The sequence below is a fragment of the Prosopis cineraria genome, unplaced genomic scaffold (genome assembly GCF_029017545.1).
Source record: "Prosopis cineraria cultivar Desert tree isolate PC_DT_omini unplaced genomic scaffold, ASM2901754v1 PC9, whole genome shotgun sequence".
NCBI lineage: Eukaryota > Viridiplantae > Streptophyta > Magnoliopsida > Fabales > Fabaceae > Prosopis > Prosopis cineraria.
This window is the reverse complement of record NW_026555340.1, coordinates 23,400,033-23,427,032: the sequence shown is the minus strand read 5'-3', so window position 1 is coordinate 23,427,032 and position 27,000 is coordinate 23,400,033. Positions and strand designations below refer to the sequence as shown.

The 27,000-nt window shown below is 29.4% G+C and overlaps 1 pseudogene; it reads left to right on the top strand.

Moving 5' to 3' along the window:
* Positions 1 to 7,244: 7,244 nt before the first annotated feature.
* The window catches only part of LOC129320068 (calcium-transporting ATPase 10, plasma membrane-type-like), a 49,890-nt pseudogene continuing 30,134 nt past the window's right edge, over positions 7,245 to 27,000 (top strand).

Sequence of the window (27,000 nt, the reverse complement as noted above, 5' to 3'; positions counted from 1 at the left end):
AATGAATCAGGTTATTATTTATATAATTTAAAGAGATTTTATTATTATTTTTTAATTAAAAAAAGTCAATAGTTCTCTTTTATAGCCTAGATTAATATGTTAAATCAATGATCAAACTAGTAATATAAAAAGTAAATAAAAATAATATTAAATATATATATATATATATAAGAAATAAATCTACAGCTTATCTAGTTGTTAATAAAATGGGTAAATGACATAACATGACAATAAAATAACAATATTAATTTAAATTATAATTTTATAACTTATTAAATATAGGTGAATCTTGATTAAATTAGATATGAATAGATTCAAAGATATATTTACATTCACACTCACAACTATCAACATTTAAAAAAAAAAAAAAGCTTTGACTCATTATATATGTGTAAATTGTTCAAAAATAAAGTTAACTTTTAGTAGGGATTTAATTTTTAAAATGTTCTAGTTTTTTTTAAAGTTTTTAAATTTTTTTAAACATTATGTTTAAAATTATTTAATTTTTTAAAAATTATTTTGGTTTTCAATTTAATAACGGTTCAACCTCAACCCAATTGACTCAACTATAAAAATGATTTTTTTGGTCTAAACTAATCCATTAATAGTTTTTGTCAATAATCTGATCGCCTAGCCTAGTCTGGCTATTGAAACAATGCTTTTTACATAGGTTAGGCTTCTGGTCCATTCAATATAATTATATTAATATACAACATTTGTATATATTAATAATAATAATAATAGTTAATCTTGCATGGAGAGTTTAGGGTTATGAATAGCATTTGAGTTGTTATTTTTGATATTCACAAGGAGTTATTGTTTAGACATGGATCAACGAAAACCTATTTAAAATTAATAACAACTCATAAAAATATTAGAAAACTAAATTTATACTATATATTATTGTATTAAGCATAAATTAATAACTTACATTTATAGTACATCTAAAATGTTAGATGGATGGTCTAAGATTTGGCCTTTTTTGGGTGTGCGCGGAGTGAAAGTAAGGGGGAAAAAAGGACGCGAGAGAGGCAATCACTTTAGTCAGCTGTCGGCACCGCTATCCCATAAAATTGGGAATGGAATTTTAATTGATAACGAAGAGACAGCGGCACGTGGTCGGTGGTGATGGTCACATGCCGCGCCGTGCCGGCCGGTCGGCGTCGCTGTCGTTTTTCAAATTTAATTCGGTCCTTTGCCTTCTTTTTTGTCTGAAGAGCGAAGACTTTATTGGGGCGGTTGAGTTTAGCCATAATTTAAACTCGAGCCTCCAGGTATTTAAGAAATTAAATATTTAAAAATATAAAATATTTTAATTTTTTAAGATATAATTATTATCTTTTTTTTACAATATCTCTCTTGATAATGAATTTATATTTATTATAAAAAATTTAATAGAGATAAATATAAAAAAATTAATTTAAAAATAAATAACCATTTTATTGAGAATATTTTTTTATGGAAGGGAGTATAGTTATATTGAATAAATATATTAATAACAGTTTCATAAAATGAAAAACCAGTTTCAATGTTTATTGGGGTTATGAGCACCTATGTTCTTCGGGCCGTGGATAGTTCAGATTTTAATACGAACGGTTCAAGTTTAAATGGTTTATTATTTATTTATTTATTTATTTTTATATTTATATTTATTAAATTAAAATTATAAAAATTTTAATAAATTTATTTTATCATCAATTTAAAAAATATAAATTTAATTTAGATGGTTTGATTAAATATTAAATTTTTTTATAATTTTATAAATTGATTATCTAAACAGTCTATATTTAATATTAAATTTTTTTAGAATTTTTAAATTTTTTTATTTTCATAAATATAATATTATTAAAATAAAGATAATTTTTAAATTGATACTCCAAAGTACATATGAATTTAAAAAAATTTAATATTAAACTAGAGTATCTATATTAAATCTGTATTATTCAGATTGGTATAAATTATTTTAATTTGGTCCTTATAATTTTAATTCAATTTAATTTAGCCCTCGAACTTTATGATTTAGTTCCTATAATTTTAACTATTTAAATATTAATCATTGTATTTAAAAATAAAATTATTAAATTTAAAAATATTTTAAAATTTTAATATTTACAAAGATTAAAATGGTTTAATAATTTAAAATATTAAAAGTAAATCTTAATATAATTTAAATTTCAGTAGAATTTACGTATTGGGTTACAATTAAGTGAAAACTACAGTGACTAAATGATTAATTTTTTTCAAATAAATTTATTAACATTTTTATTATTTTTTTAATAGAAATAAAATAAATCTTTGAACTTGGACCGTTGATATTAAAATTTGGACAGTCCAGATGTTATCAATTTGATGAGTGCAGGGTGCTTGTCATGTTAATGAGTACTAAAATTGGTTCTCATATAACCACGTTTTAAATTAATCTTGCTGAGTAACAGTAATTGCCAAATTGATGATTTAATAAAAAATGAGTCAGTTATTTTATAGTTTTTCTTACAGGTAGTCCATTGTAGTGTTAAGAAAACTGTACTATTTTTTTTTTTAAAAAAAAGAAAACTGTACTGGTTATTTCACCAATTGATATATCACATCTAGGTTTAATAATTCAGTGAGGGTTGGACCAACCATTGAAATATAAATATATTTTGGATGATATATGCTTAAACTAAAAAAAAAATCATCTATAATCATAAGAATAAATAATAAACCGAAAACAAATAATATATGGTAGAAAAAAAATATCCATTGACATTCTGTAAAATTCAATGAAAATGTATATACTTATTATATGATTCATAATTTAAGAATATGTATAAATATTTATCATCTATATTTTCATTATTCCTTATTTTCAACACTTATTGAGTATTCAGGTGAAAACAAAATACTCATCATGCACACACATTTATAAATTATAACTTTAAAAACATAATTAAATTTTTAGGAAATATTTTAACCTGTTCAAGGTTTTTTTATTCGGGCCATAGATACTTGGCTCCTGTGGTTGAAACGACTCACTCCAGCTGTCCAGGTTCTTATAACACTGGTTGAAATGGATGATTAGTCTCTTTTCAGGTAGATGATAGACTAATTAGTCTCTATTAAGTAATATATATATACATATATATATATATAATTAAGATGAGGAGAATTTCAATATTCGAAAATGTTAACAATACAGGAGTGTATTCTTGTAAATATAAACATATATATCAAAATAGGCTTTTTTAATTTTCTTTGTTAAAATTATTATTATGTGTCTGTACAATTTGATTCTTCTTCTTCTTCTTCTTCTTTTTCAATGAGGGTTCAATGTTTGCCAATCAACCCAAAAAATTGCCAACCCACCGAATTGATCAATGATATCTTACTTCGTTAGTTAAAAAATATACAATATTTTTAATTGAATGGTACTTTTTAATAAAGTAATTATTTCTTCCGTTTAAAAATATAAGGCATTTTTTAAGAAGTTGAATATTAAAAAATGTAAAGTATTTTTAATCTTTCAAGATATAATTATTGCTTCTTTTTTTTAAAGTGCCTCTATTGATGAATGACTTTATATTTATTATAAGATGTTTAATAGGATTAAATATAAAAAAATAGGATTAGTTTGAAAGTAGGTAACTATTTTATTATGGATAAGATTCGATTAAAAATGACTTATATTTTTAAACAAAGAGAGTAATTGTTTTCAAACTAACATCTTATTTCAATATATACCTTTATTTAATATGATATTTTATTTTAAAATAAATTTAAAGTAATTTAATTATTATAAAAATTAAAAAACATTAATTATATTTTAAAATATTTAAAATACCTTTTTTTTAATACTCAATTTTTTTAAAAAAATATCTTGTATTTTTAGGAAGTACTCCTTTCATTAAAAAATATATTTATTTTTTAAAGAGTTGTATGTATATTTTTAATCTTTTGAAGTATAATATTTTTTTTAAAATGTCTCTATTAATAATAATTTTATATTTATGATGGAATATTTAATAAAATAAATATAAAAATATAAAGTTAATTTAAAAATAAATAATTATTTTATTAAAAAATAAAATTTAAATAAAAATATTTTATACTTTTAAAAGTATCTTTTTATAAAGCATCATTGTACTCTTTAATTTTTTTTTTTGCTGTCCCTAAAAAGATCCTCGGACTAATGAAACAAAGTTATTAAAACTTTAAAAAGTTGATAGTGACAGAGCCTTTAAAAAAAAAAATTACACTCAGTTTCCACCAAAAAAAATTATTATTAAAAGATGCATAAAATATTTTTAAATTTAAAATTTTATACATTTACAACATTATTGATGACATTTATAATTTATTTACAATTTATAGAAAGTTATTAATGTTTTCTGTTCAAATATAAATATTTTTAATTAAATTGTAAATATATAGCATTTAAAATTTGAGATATTTTATAAATTTGATGAGATTTTTTTATGATAAACTTTTTTTAATGATATTTAGGTGTAATGTTTTCAAAAATCACTTACAACTCGATTAAGGATGGTGACTGGACATCACAAAACGTTTCTTTCACACCACGTCTCTAACCGAAAGCATGCACTCCACTTTGTATGAATACATTGGATCTAGCACAAAGAATTGTTTTTTTTTTTTGTAAGGTGGCAAATTAAAATTTAAATTTTTACTAAAAAAGATATTTAGGTTTAGCGCTTAATCGTCTTTCAAACAAGTAAGCAATGAATAAAAAAAAAGCACTCCATTTTGTGGGCGCTTCTGTGTTATATATAAATTATTTTTTAAAAAAATTAATGTTTCTTTTTATTAGTTACTTTGCATAAAATGAATATATTTTGAATTATTTTCTTTTAATTTTACATTTTCACAATTTTTAACGAGGAGAGAGAGAGGAATTGCATGAGAAAAAAATTACTTTTAAAGCTATGCATTTAATTAGGGAAAATTTTTAAAAATTATTAGTTAAACAATGTCAATAATTTAACTAATTACCTCTCATAGTTTTATAACAATGATTAAGAGTGACTAATAAATAGAGCTAGCTGGAGTATATATAATATATACATATCATAATTTTAATTTTGTAATTAATTATATATAAAAACAACGTAGGAGATTTGATGTGTTGATATATTTATATGATAGGAATCAAAAGTGAGGAACTTGTAACACTTGTTGAGATCAATGACTTCTATAACCATTGAAACTAATAAATAATTAAATGCTACCCGGCCTTTAGTTTTCTAAATGCTTTTTAATACCCAAATATTAGCATTTTGCAAAATGTTTAGTGTATTATTATAAGGTTTTCCATATATGCCCTATTGGTTTATTTGCTTTGGAATTAAGATGTGTATTTTTTTTTTCAATATTTACACCAAATTTGACTTAGTAAGAGCGAGAGGTTTTAATTGGTTAGCTCGAGTTGGAATATTAACATCACCGCAAAAAAATTAATTAAGATGGTACGTATGACAAGAGGAATTAAAAGGCATGTACAAGGGACATTAATATAACATAATATAGTGCAGTTTGTTTATGGCTTCTTTGATTTTTTTTTTTGCATCTTTTTTATTTTTAAAAACTATTCTGTAAATCAATTTATAATAAAACAAAACGAAAATCTATTTGATTTTATATGTCAATTTTAAAACAATTTTAGAGTTAAAAAGGCTGAGGGTGCTGGTCGTCAATGATTAGCAATGGTGGCATATGATGTGACAGTGAAGATAAATTTATAATAGATAAATGTAATATGATTTAAAAATTAAAATTAAAATAATTTTAAAAATATTTAAATTCAAAACACTTATTCAAACAATATTTATTATTTTTAAAAATAGAAAATAGTTTTTAAAAGCAGAAATCAAACAAGCCCTTAGTATGTTGAGATGTTGTATTTTTTATTTTTATTTTTGAAAAATTTATAAGAAAAATAAAATAATTAGTTTGTATAGTTTCATTGTGTTTTGTTTTTAATTTTCGTAGTCTTTTTTGTATTTTTAATCTTTATAATTACAATAAGATTGAGCAACATTTACTCCTTATGTTCCTATAGTTTCACTATTTTGATCTCTATAAAAATATTAAAAAAAATATAAAAACTAAAAGCAAAGTATGATAAAATTATAGAGATTAGTGATTTTGTTTTTTCAAATTTAAATATGCATCAAGATAGTTAAAAACTTAGTATTGTGTGTGTGTATATAATGGACAAAAAAGTTATAGTAATAATTAAAACTATAATCAAAGTAAATTTAATAATATTATTTTTTTATATGACCATTTCATTAAGTCAAATTTAAATATTTTCAAATTTAAATTGAAAGTAAATTTTAAAAAATATTTTTTGTATTCATACAAGTTCAAATTTTAGGAACTCTTGTTTAAGTGATTATAATCATTGAAAATCAGATTAATTATTTTAATAATTAAGGTATGCTTCAAAGGTCAAATTAAAATCAGACAATTATTAATTAAAATAATTAAATTTAATTAAAATATATAAAATATTTTTATTTTAGTAAAATATCAATGTCTCGTTTTCCCAACAAAAATCAAAGTTCTCCTTCTCATCTTTTCTTTCATGCGTCTAAATATTTATATTTATAATATATATTTAAATAATTATTCTCTCATTAAAAATATAAGACATTTTTTAGAGATTAAATATTAAAAAGTACAGCATTTTTAAGTCCTTTAAAATATAATTATTATCATTTTTTAAATATTTCTATTAATTAAATCACTCTATATTTTATAAGATGAAATACCTTATTAAATATAGATAAATATAAAAAAATAAGATTAATTTAATAATAAATAATTATTTTATTAGAGGTGATATTTGATTAAAAATATTTTATATTTTTAAAAAGATAAAGTATACTCTTTCCATTATTATTTATAAGATATATTTAGTTTTATTTATAAGTCATTGTATGAATTTTTAAATAACATTTAAAAGATATTTTTAAAATTATTTTTTATGGGTAAGAAAAAGTAATATGATATTATTTTTTAAATTTATTATATAAAAATATATTTAAAATTTTATATATTTTTTATTTTTTATAATTTTTATATTAATATTAATGAAATTGATAAAAATAATTTAAAAAAAGAAGGGCCGAAGTATATATTTAATTCTCCATGTCGAACAACACTTTCACATATTATTGAAACCTTTAATTTGAAAATCTTAAAAAGTCTTTCTGCAATTTCACATTTTCGAATGTGTGCGAACTTTTTTCTTTCCCAACATCTCTCTTCTTGAAAAGTAGAAGCAACCTCTCTCTCAACCCTCACCATCTTCAGCTTCATCATTCTTATATTTTCAAGCTTGCAGACTTGCGTGCCCTCCATCTTTGGCTTCATGATCCTGCTATTTTCAGTTTTCACACCCTCTGACTTGCATGCCCTCCTTCCTTTAAGGTTTCATTTTCTCTCTTCCATTTTTCCATTTCTTCTTGCATTAGATTTTGTTTTTCCGGTGTGTTACAGCGCCCTTTTGTTGGTTGGTATTTTCTTCTTCTTCTTTCTTCTTTTTCTTCTCTTATTTTTTATACGCTTCTCTCTCCTTCCTCTTCTGTCTTCAATGGCATCGTTCGAGAGATTATGAGGCAAAAAGGATAACTCTTTCCACCTGTTTGAACCCGTAGGGTTGAACTGGTTAGTTCGGATTCTTCCCAGGTCACCCGGGTTGATCCGGGCCGACTTCCAATCACAAGCCATTGGAGAACGTGAGGTTGCAGGAAAGACTTTGAAGCCGAAAGATACCAGACAAGATTGGAACATTAATTAAAAGTTGCTGAATTCACAAACCAAAGCGCCATTTACACGTACACATTGCTATCTTTTTGGTCAGATATTCATCACGCAAAATGCGTTGCCCCATCCAATCACCATAAATGTATTCTCACACAATAATTAATTAATGTTAATATATTTAAATATAATTTTTGGGTATGCAGATGATTATAATATAATTTTATTTTACCTACAATGAATTATACAAAATAGATGTGGATGATTCATATTTTAATTTGAAAACAAAATATAAAAAAGAAAATTAATCTTCTAATTATAAATGTAAGAAAACTAGTTAAAATGGTCCAAGTTATTTACCAACTGAATCTCACCAATAATGCTTGACCAACAAGAACCAATATATGTATAGCTCACCAAATCTTAACTGCTATATATTTTCCCCTTCCTTTTCTTTCACATTTTTCCCATATATGTGTGTGTGTGCGCATGAAGCTTTCTTCATCCGTTAATATTCTTTACTTGAGGTGTGTGAAAAGTTTTATTTTGAAACAGACAGTAAATTTCTAGGAAATTTACCCGAATTAACCAGGAAGGTCAAGGGTTTCATTTTACTTTCCGCTTTACATATGCAAGCGTGTGTGTGTACAAAGGCTTATTAAAGCTATTTAAGATTCTTCTCCCACAGTAATTAAATACATTGTATGCAATACAGGTGAAGTTCATCTGACTCTGTGAATCTTTTTTATTCCTGCGTGTGATAACTTCTTTTCTTATTCTAATTCCTCGTGTTTTCCTCCTCCTTCCTCTTCCCTTTATCCTCTTGACTTCTCTGAAAGAAGGAAAAGAGAAAGAAGATATATCTGCACGAGGGCTCTTATATTCTATTTAACTATACATATCCTTATTCTGAAACCATCCCATCAAGATCGAGAAATAACATCTTTTTCTTCTCCTATGTGTACCCCTTTCTTCGTATATGTATGCATGTATGTTTATGTATATCATACACATGCATTACTGAGTTTGAAGAGGAGTTTCATTGTTGTCTTATAAGTCTGAAATCTTTGCCGTTTCAGAAGCCATATTCTGATCGTACAACTGCACGTCGTTCAGCAGATATCTGTTCAACCACTCGTCTGTGTATAGGTACGTCACCGCTTGCACTAGGTCTCTTTAATTAATTCATTAGCATTTGCCTCGATCACTGCTTTATTGTCCTACCGAATTAGGGTTGTTAGATTAATGTCATTATTAGGACCAAAGGTTGGTACAACTAACGCAATAATAATGTAAAATGAGGCCACATAAAGATATAGAAAACAAGAAAGGACACACACACAAAAGCAAGTTATGCGTTACGCACTTACGCGATGTTTTTTCAAACAATAAGTTTTTTGTTTGTTTGTTTCACTTTTGTTTGTTGTTTGTCATTCTTGCAATCAAGTCTTGCGTGCAGTTCCAAAAACTAACCAGTGCTGGTTGTGATGATTTTAAGACATACTGAACATTCACAAAGATATATTTCTTATATATAAAAAGAAAAAAACAAATATATTTTGAAAACTACAGATCTTAGTGTGGTTTTTATTATTGGACCACCACAACAAAAGAGAGTTTTATTGTTTGTCATATAAGGTAGGGATGTTGGGATGTGATGCAATTACATATTAATCTCTCTCTCTTTTTTTTAAAAAAAATCCTTAGTAAAAAATGTTCATATCCAAGCAAATGGTTAAAAAATATATATATAGGGTTGCTTAACGTTGATGCTTGTGATCATCACAAGGGGTTGTTTGGACCTCCTTGTCGATGAAGGATTCGTCTTCCTCACCAGTATAATGGCTTCACTAGTTATAGGGGTTTTCTCCTTTCCCTGTGTTCTTCAGAGTCATTGATGTAAAAGTTCCCATTTCCTCTTCCTTCTCGTCCTTCTTGTCATAATTGTCGGCAACTGAATTCGTTGTTGGGGTTTGATTAATAATGAAGATGCTTTGAATGGTGGCGACCATGATGGAGGTGAGTTTGATGAAAACAATTGAAAGAGAAAACTCATAATTGAGGGATACATAGATGCAAAATTATCAACATAATACCTTCTAACCATAACATAAACCACTTTCTAGAACACCCATTGGTCCAAAATATAGAAAATTGATTAAATTTTATTTTTTTACCATTTACTTTTTTAATATTCCCTATCTTTAAATATTCCATATTTAAACACCATGCATGTGTTACTAAAAAATTCAGGGGCATAAATGTAAAGATGTAGATATTTTTAGGAAAATAAAATTTCAACTAATATTTTTCATAAAACTTGCATAATGGATGCTTAAATCATTGATTAGTTATTATCATTTTCACTTCATTGTTATAAGTCTCACAAATGAAATGAGATTTATAATTTTAAAGAACTCTCTCACTTAACATGCTAATTTTTTGAAATTGACTTTTTTTTTTTCATACTAGTGATGGTCATAACATTTATTTTTGTCACTTGAGAATTATTCATGTGACAAAAGTTTAGCGCTTTTCAGTTATAGGAAAAGTGGATGCTTCTGTGTATGAGATGAACATAGATGACAAATGTTTTTTTTTTTCTCGTACACATTTAGGAAAGTACTTTCATAGATGTAAAACATGTGACTTTAAAAAGTTTTATCCAAGTCCTACACATTAAGTCCTCTCTATAAACCTATGGCCTCGTTAATTTGGTATGTGGCATTGGATGTTAGAGATTAGGATTGAGTTAGAGTAATGCCACCGACATGTTTGGTATGAATCACTCATTGATACTTATGATTGCTCAATTCCATCTATACAAAAATACTCAAACCCACGACCTTTGGGATTGCAAAATAAATCTCAAGATTAAAATTTTCATGATCAAAATATCCTCCTAAAGATGTCTAGATCTAACTTGTTCCCTTCTCTCCTTCACCTCGTTTGCTCCTCCTCCGTCATCCTCAACCTTGCAAATGTTACGGCATGTCCATTGACGTATAACTTTGGCATTAACAAAGGAGGAGGAGATCATTTTAGCTATACATGTGAAATCAAAGATAGAGAATGTTTCAGCAAATGTGAAGGAGAAAAAATCAGAGTGAGAGAGATGCAGAATATCAATGAAGAAGGAGATGAAGGAGGGGGAAAGATTGGAGCTGGAGATGTTGTCGCTAGAATAGAACGCCATTTGAGTTCTCTTCCACAGTCTGCTTCGACTTTGCTATCTCCTCCATTCTTTGTTTGGTTTGAGTTCTCCTCCACGATCTACCTCGACTCAAGCCATCTCCAAAGAGTTTCTTCAACTTTGCCAGATTTAGTTTGAGTTCAAGTTGCTTTAGCTTCTTCCATGGCTTTTGTCAAGGGAAGAAGGAAGAACACGGGGATAATTTGGTCATTTAGGTCATTTTTGTGTTATTTGAGTGGTATTTTTTTTTTCATTCTCACAGTATTCCAAACATGTTTTTTAGATCCCGATCTCATTGCCACTTCCAATCTCTCAAAATTCATTCTCATATACCAAACAAGGCCATATATATATATATATATATATATCAACCAACTCAACAACCATGACACATGGTTTGAGAAGCAAAATCCCATACCAACAAAATTTGAGCTTATTAGTTTAGCAACAAATGACTTTTTCTCTAACACGCGCGCGCGTTATTGTATGTTTTTTTAGACATAAGTCTTTTTGTTTGTTTGTTGTCATCCTTGCAATCAAGTCTTTCGCATGCAGTTTCAAAAAACTGTAACCAGTGCTGGTTTTGATTTTAAAAAATAGTAAAATACTAGACATTGACAAAGATATTTTTCTTATATAAATAAAAAAAATAGAGATATTTTAAAAATTACAACTCTTAGCGTGGTTTGCATTATTGGACCACAAGAAAAGCGAGTTTTATAGTTTGTTATATAAGGCAGGGATATTAGAATATGATGCAATTACATATTAACCTCTCTCTTTTCTTTCTTTGTTTTTTCTTTTGAAAAAATCCTTATAAAAAATTATTCATATCCAAGCAAATGGTAAAACTAAAAAAAAAAAAAAGGGTTGCTTAGCATTCATACAAGTGATTATCACTATGGGTTGTTTGGACCTCCTTGTCAATGTAGGATTCGTCTTCACCAATATAATGGCTTCGCCAGTTATAGGGGTTTTCTCGTTCCTTATATTCTTCAGAGTCGTTGATGTAAAAGTCCCCTTTACTCTCCCTTCTTGTCCTCGTTGTCATTGATGGCAACTTAATTCATTGTTAGGGCTTGATTAATAATGAAGTTGCTTTCAATGGTGGCGATGACGATGGAGGTGAGTTTGACGAAAACGATTCAAAGAGAAAACTCAAAATTGAGGGATATATAAAGGCAAAATCATCAAAATTTTTTATTATAACTACGAGTATTCAATGTTTATGAATTTTGATTAAGGAGGGTTAAATCTTTGATTAATTATTATAAACTTCCACTCCATTGTTATAAGTCTCACAAGTGTGAAGTGAGATTTGTGAGTTAAAAGGACTCTCCTGCTTAATATGATAATTTTTTGAAATTAATTCTCATTTTAAGCTAATATTGATCATAACATTTAGTATTCATGAGACAATAGTTTAGTTCTTTTCAGCTTTAAGAAAAGTAGATGCTTGTGTGAAGAGATAAACATAGATGTCAGTCTTCCTCGTACACATTTTGGAAGCCACTTTCATACACATAAAACATGTGACTTCAAAAGATTTTGTCCAAGCCACACACATTAACATCAAGTCTTCTCTGTAAATCTATATATCATCCAACCCAACAACCATGACACATGGTTTGAGAAACAAAGTCAAAATCCCACCAATAAAATTTTAGCTTATTAGTTCAACAACAAATGGCTTAGCACTTGTTTGATTTCTGGTTTAAAAAATTGTTCTTTATTTTTAAAAATAGAAGAATTCATAAAAAACTCGTTTGGATAAGTATTTTTAATTTAATTATTTTTAAAAATATTTTATTTTTTGTTTTTAAAAGGAAAAATGAAAACATGTTTTAAAAATTGTTTTTATTTTATTTTTCTTGTTTTTAAAACACATTATGTTTGATTATTAAAAAATATCATTATCTTGATTAATTTTTATTATAGACTATCACTTTTAGTTTCTTACAATCGTTACTACTAACCTATTTTTTTCATTTCGAAATTATTTTTAAATTAATATAACCGAACATATTTTCATTTTGTTTTGCTTTAAAAACTAATTCTAAATAATATATAACAAAAATAGTTTTGAAAAAAAATTGAAACAATAACCAAATGGGCTCTTGTTCTCTAAAACACACATACATTTCAAGAGAGTGCGGATGCCATGGGAGCGTGCTACTAGCTAATTTTTGTATTAACAATTCTCAATTATCTTTAATTATAAACTATACTCTCCACGTGCATATTTATGTGGGGAACACTGACTCCACCGATTAAAACAAATTGTCAGGTAGAGGATAAAACTAAACTTTAACCAGCCTTGATCTGAAATTCTCCCATGAAAATTTTGTTTGATTCTCAAAATATTGTTGAAAAGGGTTGAAAGTTAGAAATTTCGGATATGTTTGGTTGTATTTTCATTTTTTTAAGAAAATGTTTTACAGTATAATTTTTAAAATTGTTTTTAAAAATAAAATAAAAATATGTTTGATTATGTTAATTTAATTAAAAACAATTTCAAAAATAAAGAATCAACTAACAATGATGATTGTTGGTAATTGATAGTGATAGCTTATAACAATGATCGGTTAAAGTGATGGTAAAAAAAGTAAAGCGGCAATAGTTTTAAGATGTTTATTTTTTTCTTCAAAATAAAACAGTTTTAAAAATAATTAAATTCAAAAAAATTGTAGAAATAAGTTTTCTATGTTTTTTGAAAACAAAAAAAAATATTTTTAAAAACGAAAACCAAACATGCTCTTCATTTTCTCTTTCATAGGTTGCGTCTTTCGAGAGCAACCATCGAAACATATATCTATGTAATTAGCCGTGGTGATGACAGACACGTACACTCATGACTCACCACACTCCCATGCCGACGCTTTTCCCATATGACGTACACAACCTACCATTTCTCTTTTTTTAGTGTGAGGTGGCATTGAGTGAAGAGACTATTAGCATAATATTCTATTTCTAACATAGGAACTCTGCTTAGAAAATTATTTATTAAATTAATATCACAATAAAATTTAAACAAACACAGTTGAACTTTCTTCTTCAGAATAAAAAATATTAATGTTGAATGTATCCTAATTAAGTTAACCATCTCTTTGTTATATTTGTCTCTATATTTTCATCATGTATATGCGTGATGCGGTGTGATGAAATAAAAAAATAATTAATTTTTTAACAAGTTTTATTTTTGGTAAGTTAATAATGATATGACTTATTCATGAAACTCGCTACATACAATATAAACAATAGGCGAGGCTCTTAATTTTTTTTTCCTGGTTCACTTTCTTGTGTCCTCTTTTTATCAATCATTTTGCCGAGTTTAATAAAAGTTAGGACTAGCCTTTTATAACGTGATAAATTAATATTTAAATTTTTATTTAAAAATATGCTCACATTTAATATTTAAAGGTGTCTTGAATTGTATTTTTTTTGATAAAAAAAATGCTTGTGAGAAATTAAAAAAAATCATGTTGCCGACAAATTGGGCAATTCAAGTCTTTGTGGAGATAATATATTTCCCACTTGGTCCCCAATTCCGCGTAGTAGCCATAATCGATTGAACAGAAGATAGACATGAACGTGTTGAATATTAATAACAGCATACTGATGGAGGCATGCATTAAAGAGACAAGAGTAATTACATGCACTCACGCGTGGGCTTGTGAATTCATTATTATTTTTCTGGTCTTCTCGATCATCTATCATTTCATTCGAACCCATCTTTGCCTGATTCAAATCTGTCATTCTTCTTCGGTTTGGGTTAATTCATGTCAAATGATGATCAGTCCCGCACTCCCACTAATCTAGTTGAGTTTTTTTTTTTTTTTTAAATCTTTCTAGAACCTAATTGGTCCATGCCCAATTGCCTAGCTAGCCTCAAAAGTATACGTTATTGAATGGTAATAATATTGCATCAGTGCATAATGTATAAAAAGTATTAAATGTCATCTTTATCCTTACACTGTACATAAAAAGTCACAAATAACTTTAAACTCAACTATGAATTAATTCTATTTCTCAACTTTAAAACTATTTTTTTACTATTATCCTAATGTTGAAAACACTTAATGCCGGTTGGATTAAGGGTCATTTTTATTTTAAAACTTTAATTCGAAGGATCATTTTTATCCTTCAACTCAAATATTTTATAATACAAAAATATTTAAAAAAGTAATATAAGACCCACTAATGTAAAAAAATGACAGGGTAATGACAGAGAAAATCTTTAAAATTAAGGGATAAAATAAATTCATAATTAAATTTAGAGTCATTTATAACATTTTATATACAATTTAAAGATAAAAATAATTTTTAACCCTATAAAAAACATAATTACAATTTTTTTTTACAACGGTGATTTTACTGCAGTTAAAATGAAATCAGTGTGCGAATAATGTTGTAGTCTGGTAGCTTGATGTTCACCCTTGTAAGTGCGCCATGTTGTGGATTCAATCCCATCAGCTTCAAACGTTTAACTTGCCCTACCCCTATGCACTGAAAATAGGAATCAGTATAGAAAGTATGATTGTCATTTTTGTAAATAAATTGTATTGCGCTAAACTTTGTAATACTAGTTAGAATCATATAAAATTAATGGAGAAAGTTAATTTAAAAATTTTTAAGAATATATTTTTTTAATGCAACTAGCTAATGTGTAAAAATTTTAATATAATTGTTTTAAATTGTACTTTGTTATGTTTCTCTCATCCTTATTTTTGGCAAGATATTAGGGGTGTCTGGCAACTAAATTTTGCTCTCTACACAAATTAAATATTAGGAATACATAACGGCAATTATTTGCTTCTTTAAGGGAGGAAGTTTCTACTATTCATGTCACCCTAAGTTGATAAAACAAAAATTTTCATGTAATCCCTAGAAAAATATGACTTCTATCTAATCATATAGATATATATGGGGAAAATATATCTTTAAATCCTTGTAATTTTACTCAATTTTAGACTAGATCTCTATAATTTATTTTATTTTAATTAAGTCCTTATAGTTTAATCCAATAATTTTTTTAATCCTTGAAGGTTAAAATATTTTAATTTTTCTATTAAAAAACAAAATTAAGAAATTTTACATTTTTATTAAAATATTATATAATTTTAGAATTAATTACATAATATTTACAACTCAAAATTTATGCAATTAGGTTGTATTCTAAATAAATTTTTACACATATTAGAATTTTTCATAAAATAATTAATAAAAATATAAACAGTGTAATAAATGAGATTTTGTATTTTTTTAAAAATTTTTGGCTAAAAGTATTAAATCAAAATTTCTAGAAACTTTAAAAGCATTTTGTTTTGAGAAAGTTAATAATTCATTTTTAATTTTAATTAACCTTCAAAGATTAACATATCAAATGGATCAAATTATAAGAACGTGATCAAAACAAAATAAAATATAAGGACCTGATTTAAAATTAAGAAAAATTACAAGGACCTAAAGATATATTTTCTATATATGTATTAATTGAGTTTGGTTGTGTGCTTGTGGGGTTAGAGGCAGTGGCAGGAAACACCGAAACATGCATGAAGCATGGGTGAGTGCATAATTCAGGCAAAGAGCGTGAGTCATGAGTGACTGATAGATCAGTAGGCACCTTCTTTGACAGATCAATAAGGCATGAAATATCAAGTGCCATCATTTTTGCATACCTAACACCCACCTTCCAATTCCTAATTGATTAGGTACCTTCTTCATCACCTTCTTCTTCTGGATCTGGTTTTGTTAGGTAAACCTTCTTGTTGATTGATTGTTTCCTCTCATCAACCTTCCTTTCATTTTTCCTCTCTCAAGCCTACCATTTTCTAACCTTGCCCACCACACCTTACCTTCCTTTGATCCTTCCCTCTTTTTAGGTAAGTTTCTATATCTTCATTTCTCTATATTTATATGTCATTTCAATTTTTTTATATACGGTTTTATGTGATAATTGTCTATATCTTCCTTTTATATATGGTGTGTTTTTGACCTAGATTAGTCCGATGCATAGTTTTTGAGCATTCTTTTGGGGTCAGGCCTATACCTCCCCAAAGAGTAACGTGAGTGGATAAATGATATTTGATTTTGTTTCTTTCTTGTGGAGCGACCTCCTTGTCCCACCCAACATCAGAAAATCACTAATACCTAATCCAATGACCACATGTGGTCCTTGTTAGAACTAACTAATTTGGAGGGAAAATTCCAAGCTTTATTTTTATTTAAAAATGAACGAACATTTATATAAATGGTTGAGTATTTAAATTTCAACTATCTATACATGTAGGAATTTAGTTATAAGTTATTTATCATATGCTCTTAGTAGAGGAATAATCCCTACTATTAGCATGGGTGGTGCTACATTGGAGCCAAAGGCAGCAAATGTACCGCTTGAGCTTGAAAAATAATTATAAAAAAAGATTATATACCTCTTAACTTAATTTTAAAAATTTTGGATTTAATTTTTTTAAATTATTTTTAACGTTGCACCCTATAACCTAAAGTCTCAGTATGGCCAGTGATTGTCAGTAGAGCCTACTTTTTATTTATATTATAAAAAAGAGATTGAATTCATTTTTCAAGACATTAATGTTAAAATAACGCTCAAATCATTCATTAATAGCTAGATATATACATAAGTCTATATAAGTAACCGCCCTAAGATAGAAGGATTACATTCTCATTCAGTAATTGGAAAGAGATAGCTGGGAAAGGGATAAGGGTTAGGGCTTACCATTATATACATTGATACTGAGATCAATGTTAATTATTGATGTTCGATTTTTTTTTAAATGGATAAATAATGATGATTTTCTTTGAATCTTAAATTCAAATTCTTTCAAAATGATCTCTTCTTTACGCTTCCAATCAGCCTTCAACATAACCTTTACATACCAGCTATATTTATTTATATAATCAGAACTTCTGTACAAACCTATATTTTATATGAAAATTATTTTATTTATCCTTATCATCAGTTCTTTCATAAAAATAATATATATATATATATATAATTTTTTGCTAAAATTTAGGAAACATATACGGAACTGGCCGCGGCCGACCTATCTGGCTATCTCCCATTTCCAAGAAATTTCCTGTCCTCGTTGTCTCGGTGGGCTTCGCACCACGTTTCAATGTCTCTGAGTTCACGAGGCTCATAAAAAATTATCAATAATTTTGTAACTTTATTAAAAGTTTAATCGTATATCGCAATATAATATTTAAAAGTTTGTGCTTTAATTTTAATCCTGACAATAGTAATAATAATAATAATATAATTTTATAATTTAAGCCAGGAAACCCACCTCCTCCTTACACTCCCACCGTTTGTTTCCTGCTTTATCTATTTTATCATTAATTTAATATAATATTATTATTAAATTTTTTGTGCCGGAATAAATATCCAATCCAAAGGCCACATTCGTCGTCGATTTCATTGAACAATGTTCCTCAACTCTCTTGTCACCGCGCACCACCGACTTGCTGAATATTTTTTCTCCTGATGCCATCTGTGTGCAAACGGCAAATTATTTTTCTTTAAAAAGTTGATAATAAATTTATTTGATAAATTTGAGCAATTAAATTCAGGGAAAATATAATAGTAGGGCCCTTGTATTTTGTTTGCTTTGTTTTTAGTTCTTAAAATTTTATTTCTTTCTTCCTAGTCCCTTTAGTTTGATCTATTTAAAATATTAGTCACTATAATTTAAAAATATATATAAGCGTAATGAGTTGGTACTGATTAAATTAATTTTTCTAATGTGTACTTGACTTTTTTAACACCTTTTTTGACGTTTATTTAATTTTGTATTCGTCTCTCACATTTGGTTTGATTAAGCTAAACATAAAAGAAAGATTTTCATCCTTATTTTTTATTTTCACCTTTTAAAATCATATTTGGTCAATTTATTTTCATGTCAATAAAAACATTAACAAATTATATAGTTACAATAAAATTAACTTTTCCTGTATCAACTTAAAGTTTTTATATATATTTTTAACATTATAATTACTAAATTAAAGAGACTATGAACAACGAAATAACGTTATAAAAATTAAAAACAAAACACAACCAAATTATAATAACTTTCTGTTATATTTTCTCTTAAACTTATTATTATTAATTATTTTATTGCTTTACCCACAAAATTTAATCCTTTAGCAATGGCATGCTACTTATTCTTTTTCTGGCAAAGGAAAAATAATATATTTCCTTCTATCTTTTTTTTTTTCTTTAAACTACCAACAACCTTGTGGTTCAGATTATAGGCAAGCTACGCAGCTAAATAAACCTCTCGAACTATCAACCATGGTGAGTGGTACCTACACATTTAAAAATTTTCCAAGGTTTACTATCAAAATTTAGAAGTAATTTGAATTTGGATATAATTTAATATTAGTGTAAAACATGGAACTTAATTTAAGTTAACTAACAGGGGCTTAGTTTAGTGAAAAGATATGACTCCTCGCAACATGAAGAAATTGAATCCCCATTGAAGGAAATATTTATATTTAGTGCCCAATTGCTAACAAGAGAATACTTATAAATAATAAATAAAATTGAATTTAAATCATAGGAAATTCCTATAGTCCTAAACCTTGACTCGTACAATTCACTGCGACAAATTAATTGTTTAAGAGTCTTCAGCTGAGTCAAAATTATAGAACATTTCCAGGAGTCCGTGTAAAACATGGTAAGTGTATGAATTTATGATATATAAAAATATATATATATATATACACACCGTACATCTAGTGCCTGGGCAAAAAAAAAAAAAACGAAAAAACAGTACATCTTGTGGAGAAACAGGGAAGGGACCGTTTGAACTTGAAATGATTTCCCTTAGATAAGATTCAAATGGCTTCAATTCACATTCACAGCATGGGTAAGTTGGGGAGGTATGTATGAACTCTTTACATTCCTTGCCCATCTCGCTGCCATTTTTACCACCTCAGCTTTGATCTTATGGATTTTCAATCTAATAAACAATACTCACATCAAGAAATTGAACATAAACTCATAATTCTTTTTCTATTCACAAAGACGGTACTATTATCGATCTTTCCAGTTCACATCTCTCTTTGGTTGTCTCCAATCTTTTCTTGCCTTTTCCAGAAAATAATTTTTTATTGGCTTCTCTTGAGAGTGACTTTGGCTTGCTCTGTTTGTGTGTTGAGGTGGGCACGTCCTACCTCTGTACCTGTGACTGCATGTATGAATGTGGCAAACCTGTATGCTCTCCACCTACTGAAAATAAAGTTGAAAGACAGCGAAGCCAAGTTAAGCAACCCACGTCTGCCATTGCTCTCTTTTCATTTGTTTACGCAAAGGCACTAGAATAGCAAGATTTAACTATGATTAGAAGCAACTTCTCTTCTAAGTTCGAGACTCTGAATCTGATCGGGAAAGAGCTCACAGTGTGGAAACACGTTTTCTCAGTCGCATAATTCATACCGGTGTTTGATTTGAAGAATCGGTAAAGAGATAAAAAAAGTGAATGGAACATATTCTTATTGATGAGTGAAGTGAATTTCCAAGGGAATAATTACAGCCAAGCATAGTGGTGTCAGCATTGCATTATCTTCTCGTGAACGTTTTTGCTTTTCATGGAGATAATAAATGAGATGAACTGAAATAGAGGGAAGTTTCAGGTTCCTGTAACGCCTCCTAATCGAAGAGGAAGACGAAGGAGGCGGAGGAGCACGAGGAGTCAGACTGTGAAACGCTTTTACTCAGAAGACTTGACTCGTGGAGTCGTGGCATCGGGGATTATTTGGTAATTTTTTATTTCATTATTTTATTAGTTTTTATACTATTTTTCCTGGTGCTAGTGGGTTTCGTTCATTTCAGTCTTCACGCTAATCCCGCGTTTATCAAATATCTTCTGTAAAAAAAAAATGTCAAATATCTCTTAGAAATTTGGCTTAGAATTATAGAGCGTAGTTTCAGAGGGAGAATTTGAATGAGTGTGAGTGAAGTGAAGAGGCGGTAGATATTGACGGTGCCATCTCTCCTGCGACAGTTTTCGATTACTATGAGTAATTTCAAGAGGTCCCCTCGCCGTCAGAACGACATAGAAGAGGGGAATAATATCTCCGGGGACTTTGATGACGGGGAGGGCTCAACCGATCCGTTTGATATTTCCAGTACAAAAAATGCTTCAATTGACCGGCTCAGGCGGTGGAGGGTATGTCTTCTGAACTCTATCACTCAGTTTTTTTTAATTAATTAATTTTTTTTTAATTTCAATTTTCTTGTGGGGATACTTCGGTTTAATTTTGATTAACTACTGGTTTATTTTCCTTTTAAGGTTAACTTTCTATTTATGTCGGAGAGAGTGAACCGGAATTATTTAATCCGGTTTACGGTTAATTTAGGATATTAGCATTTGTTTCCTACTCTCGTATCAACGGGACATTGTTGTTCTAGGGTTTCTGGAGCACTGTAAAAGGATTAAGCAAAGGAAAGTACTTTGGATGAACTGGGTGGACAATATATTTCATAGAGAAATTTTGGAACCAAAGGAGTTTAAAATTGCGAAAAGATCTTAGTTTACATTTTACGGATTAGATTTTCTGTTACAATTGATAATATTGAGCTAAAAGATGAATGATGGCTGGGTTTCATTTGTCTGCTTGCTGGAAAATTATGAATTGATGAACTTTGATTTGACCCTTGGGTGGGATAGAAAGTAGGAAACTGTAAATTTTATGTGAAGAGGATGGGTGTTGTTTGGGGTTGGAGATCGAGACTTAGAAGTTTGATATAAACAGTAGTTTGACTTTCCCTCACACAAGCTCTCATGAACTGAAGTCTCTATTCTCATTTCCACATATCAACTAATCGACTAATATACAGAATAATTTTCCTAATTTATCTATAAGTAAAAGAAGACTGTTTCTCTGTTTTATCATATAAATAACTACTTAATCCCTCTTGAAAATTACCTAAATCATAGAAAAAGGATTGTCTTAAGTATTTTCATTGAGAAATTTGCTGAGGTAAAATTAATGTCTCTGCCCATAGTATTATTTGATTATCTCGTGTACTACGTAGAGCAGATTAGGGTTACAATAATAAATGAAATCAGAGTCTAATCTGATTTAATATCTGATTCAAATTTCAAATCAGATTTGAGTCCCCTAAATCTGGAAATAATAACAGCACAATTAAAAGGTAATTAAATGGGTATATCTGCCACTTGCTGCCTTGTAGGTTTGTAGTTCACACTCGCAATCTTGCCTTCTATTTTTCCATTGATAAAATGACGATCAATCTCAACATGCTTGGTTCTTTCACGGTGGATGAGATTTTTGACAATGTTTTATTGTTGCCATATTGTGGCAAAAAACCTTCATTTGTCCGTCTTAACTCACCTTCAGCTCCTCAAAGAGCCTCTCAAACCACAATCCTTCACACAGGCCAAGGCTCTAAGTTTTGGTTTTGCACTACTACGGGAGACTAATAGTTGTTTCTTGCTCCTCCAAGTAGGCAAATTTCCCCACACAAATGTGCAATAGTCTGTTGTAGACATTCTATCAGTGATAGAACCAGCCCAATCAGTATTTATGTAAGTTTCAATTCCCTTGTGGACTCCTTGTCTGAATTAGAGTCCTTTCCGTGGTGTGAACTTCAAGTATCTAAAGATTTTGAACACAACTGTCATGTGTTCTTTGTTAGGTTCACTAGAGAATTGACTCACCACACTCCCTGCATAGGCTATGTCTAATCTTCTGTGGGAGAGATAGATAAGTTTGCCAACCAAGGTTTGATATCTTCCCTGATCAACCAAAGGACTATTTGAATTTAAACCAAGCTTGTGGTTCAATTCCATAGGAGTAGCGTGCACACTGCATCCAAGCATACTTGTCTCTTGCAATAAGTCAAGAACATACTTCCTTTGTGAAATTACAAGTCAATCCTCTGATTTGGTCACTTCCATTTCTAGGAATTATCTCAATGTTCCTAGGTCCTTCACTTCAAATTCTGTTGCTAACATCTTTTGGAGACTTTCTATCTCACTTGCGTCATCACTATGAGGGGGATGTCATCTGCATAGACGATGGGAATAGCTATCTTTCCATCTCTATGCTTGGTGAATAGGGTATGATCTGATTGACGTTGAGTGTGTCCATTCATTTTTATTGCTCTAGTAAAGCGTTCAAACCATTCCCGTGGAGACTGTTTTAAGCCATATAAAGACTTTTTGAGCTTTCACACTTTATCTTTATTTCCATTATTCTTGAAACTAGGAGGAATCTCTATGTAAACCTCCTCTTCTAAGTTGCCATTTACAAAGGCATTCTTCACATCTAATTGATGTAGTGGCCAATCAAGGTTTGTAGCTAGTGAGAGAAGTTCCATATTGAGTTTTGCTACTAGAGGAAAAGACTCCTGATAATCAATTTCATGTGTTCGTGTGACCTTTTGGCTATCAGTTGATCGTTGTGCTTTGGACTCCCATCTGGATTGTATTTATTTGTAAGAACCCATCTGCAACCAATTGTTGTTTTTCCTTTGGGCAGCTTTGTCAATTCCCAAGTATTATTTTTCTTTAATGCCTCCATTTTTGGAGACATTTGGATCAACAATTGCAGTATTGAAAGCACGATATGGCCAAATTGGAGGTTTCGATTGGCCATGGCTCTAGTACCATAAAATTTGCTGAGTTAAAATTAATGTCTTAGCCCATGGTAGTATTGATTATCTCATTTAGCACTTATAGAGCAGATTAGGGTTACAATAATTGCTATTATTTGTGTAAGATTGCTTTGTATTAACTGAAAAATAGGTTACATAGATAGATGCAAGGGGGATGATCAAATCTGATCATATCAGGCAAACAATCCTAAAACAGGAAAATTCCATACATTTGGGGATATAAAAGTAAATAGAAAATACCCTTATAATCAGGTTATATTGGGTAACTTAGGTCAGACCCTTCTAATGGGCCCAAGAGACAACAAGCCCACTTCCAACACTCTTCAAGTTGGTGAATAGATATTAATCATTCCCAGCTTACTTCTAAATCCTTCAAACTTGTCTTGAGTCAATGATTTTGTCATCACATCAGCAATCTATTGACCTGAGGAATATATGCTAAATCAATTATTTTGTTCTCAATTTTTTGGCTAATGAAGTGTCGATCAATCTCTACATGTTTCATTCAATCATGTTGATTGGATTTTTGGCAATTTTTATGGCTGACATGTTATCCTACCAAACCTTGAGCAGAGAATTCACATCCATCTTCAGCTTCCTTAGAAGTCTGATAAGCACATACCCCTAAGGACAATGGTCAATATTCAAACTCAGTCGAGCTTCTTGATACATTGGGCTGTTTTTTTACTTCTCCATGTCACATGATTACCTCACATATATGAGCAATAGCTAGTGGTGGAGCGTCTATCACTTTTTGAACCTCCCAATTTGCATCAGTGAACATTTCTATGCTTCTAGAGTTACCCTTCTCAAAGAACTAGCCTTGTCCTAGTATTTTTTTCAAGCATTTGAGAATTTGATACACTGCTATCATGTGTTCAGTTTGAGGACTGCTAGAGAATTGACTTACCACACTTGCAGGATAGCATATGTCAGGTATTGTGTGGGACAAATAGATCAATTTTTTCACTAATTTTTGATATCTTTCCATGTCAATTGCTTTACCATCATACCTAATCATCGATTTTTGATTAAGCTCCATAGGTGTGTGTGCTGGTCTAGCTTCCAACATTCCTGTTTCTTTTAGCAAATCAATAACATACTTGCGTTGAGACATGCTAATTCCTTTTCTGGTCTTGGCTACCTCCATGCCCAAGAAGTATCTCAAATTTCCAAGGTCCTTGATGTCAAATTCAGCAGCAATTTTCTCCTTTAAGTTGGCAATCTCCTCAGCATCATTTCTTGTGAGGACGATGCCATCCACATACAATAAGAGCAGTGATTTTTGAACCGCAGTGTTTCACAAATAGGGTATCATTTGCTTGACATTGAGCATATCATTGTTTCTTTATTGCTCGATTGAACTTGTCAAACCAAGCTTTTGAAGACTGTTTTAATCCATAGAGAGGTTTGAAAAGTTGGCAAATGATATGATCGTGAGATATGGTCAAACTTATAAGAGGAGATCAAGGGGGTAGTTGGGTGTAGAAAGGAAATACCCATTGGGTCAAGATTAATATCCTGGGGGTCCAGAAAAGAAGGATTAAGTCATGATGTTTTGGTAGGGTGGCTTAGATTTAGTCTCGATACTGAAGTCACTTTTTTGCTTGCTTTATTTTGTTGTATTATTTTTTGTTGGCACTCAAGGATGTTTTTGTGAAGTTAGACAAAGTGAGGAGCGTGCTGGTCTCCCAAACACTAGTGAGGGGCCTTGTTCTTGTTGTTGTGTTCTTTCATTTGGCTTGTAATTTTCAGTTATAGGGAATAGGGTTTTGGCTAGAATCAGTGAGTTTCTCTTTTGTAACACTGATTCGGTTCATATGCATTAATATCAAAACCTCAGAATTTCCCTCATTTATTTCTCTTTGCATTAAAAGCTTTGTTTGATTAGTTATTATAGAGTAGAGCTCTATCAGCAAACTTTATTTGAGTTTCTTGCGTTCCTCAAGCCTAGAGGTACCTCCATTTATACTTCTTCTTTGAGATCACCATTTAAGAAAGCATTTTTAATGTTCAATTGATGTAATGGCGAATCCAAATTTGCAGCAATGGATAACAAAACATTAATAGTGTTAAGTGTAGCTATTGGAGCAAAGGTTTTATGGTAATCAATGCTATAGGTTTGTGTGAACCCTTGAGCAACTAGTTGAGCCTTGTATTTATTGATCGTTCTATCTGGGTTATACTTGATTGTGAAAACCCACTTGCTGCTCACAATTGATTTTCTCTTAGGTAGCTCAGTAAGCTTTCAAGTTTTGTTCTCTTGAAGAGCTTGTAGTTCCTCATCAATAACTTCCCTCCATTTTGGATTTGTTATAGCTTCATCATAACTATTGGGTATCTTGACCTTCTCAACATTAGCGACAAAGGTTCTTAGATGAGGAGACAACTTTGTACATGAAACATATTTGTTGATGGGATGTTGAGTACAACTCCTTTTCCCTTTTCTTAAGGCAATCGGCCTGTGTAAATCTTCAAGACTTGGTTCCGGTGCAAACTCTTGACTTTGCCTTGTAGCAATGGACTCATACCCACCATGTTGCTATTCAGATGCGTTTAAAGGTTCTTTCGCCATAGTCTCAGCTGAATTTGTTTCAGAAAGAAGGTTCAAAAATGGATTAATATCTTGAAATTGGGACCTAGTGGATGAAGATTCAATGTTGGTGGGTAGTGAGTGAGAATTTTCTGGGCTGTTTTCAGATTTAGAAGGTGAAGTGGAAGGGAAAAATAAGTTTGATTGAGGATGAGGTAATGAAGTATGTGGCTCATGCTAGTCAAAATTAGTGAAATAATCTTTGCTTGGTTTCATTAATGATCCGTTCATACTTAGATATCTCAGAAGTCATCTTCCCCTTAATGGGGGATTTGGAAAAAATGGCTGATTTTCAATAAATTTGACATTTATAGTTACATAAACCTTGTTATTGGAAGGAGAAAAGCATTTGTTGCCTTTTTGGGATGAATAATATCCTAGAAAAATGCATTTTAAAGCACGGGAATCAAGTTTTCCTTCTCCTTCATTGTGAACAAAAGTAGTGCAGCTAGAGGAATGGAAGAAATTAAAGGAGAATTAGGAAAATTTTCAAGAAATTTTTGAAGAGGGGTTGAAAAATTTGAAGTTTTGGAAGGCATGCGGTTTATTAAATTTGCAGTGGTAAGAACAGCATCCCCCCAAAATCTATTAGGCATGTTGTTGTGCAGTTATAATGCATGAGCAACTTCGAGAAGGTGCCTATTTTTCCTTTTAGAAATACCATTTTGTTGTGGAGAATATGCACAAGATGTTTGGTGATGTAAACCATGTAAGTTACTAAATTCTATAAATTGAGAATTCAAATATTTCTTTCCATTATTACTCCTAAGAATCTGAATTTTAGTG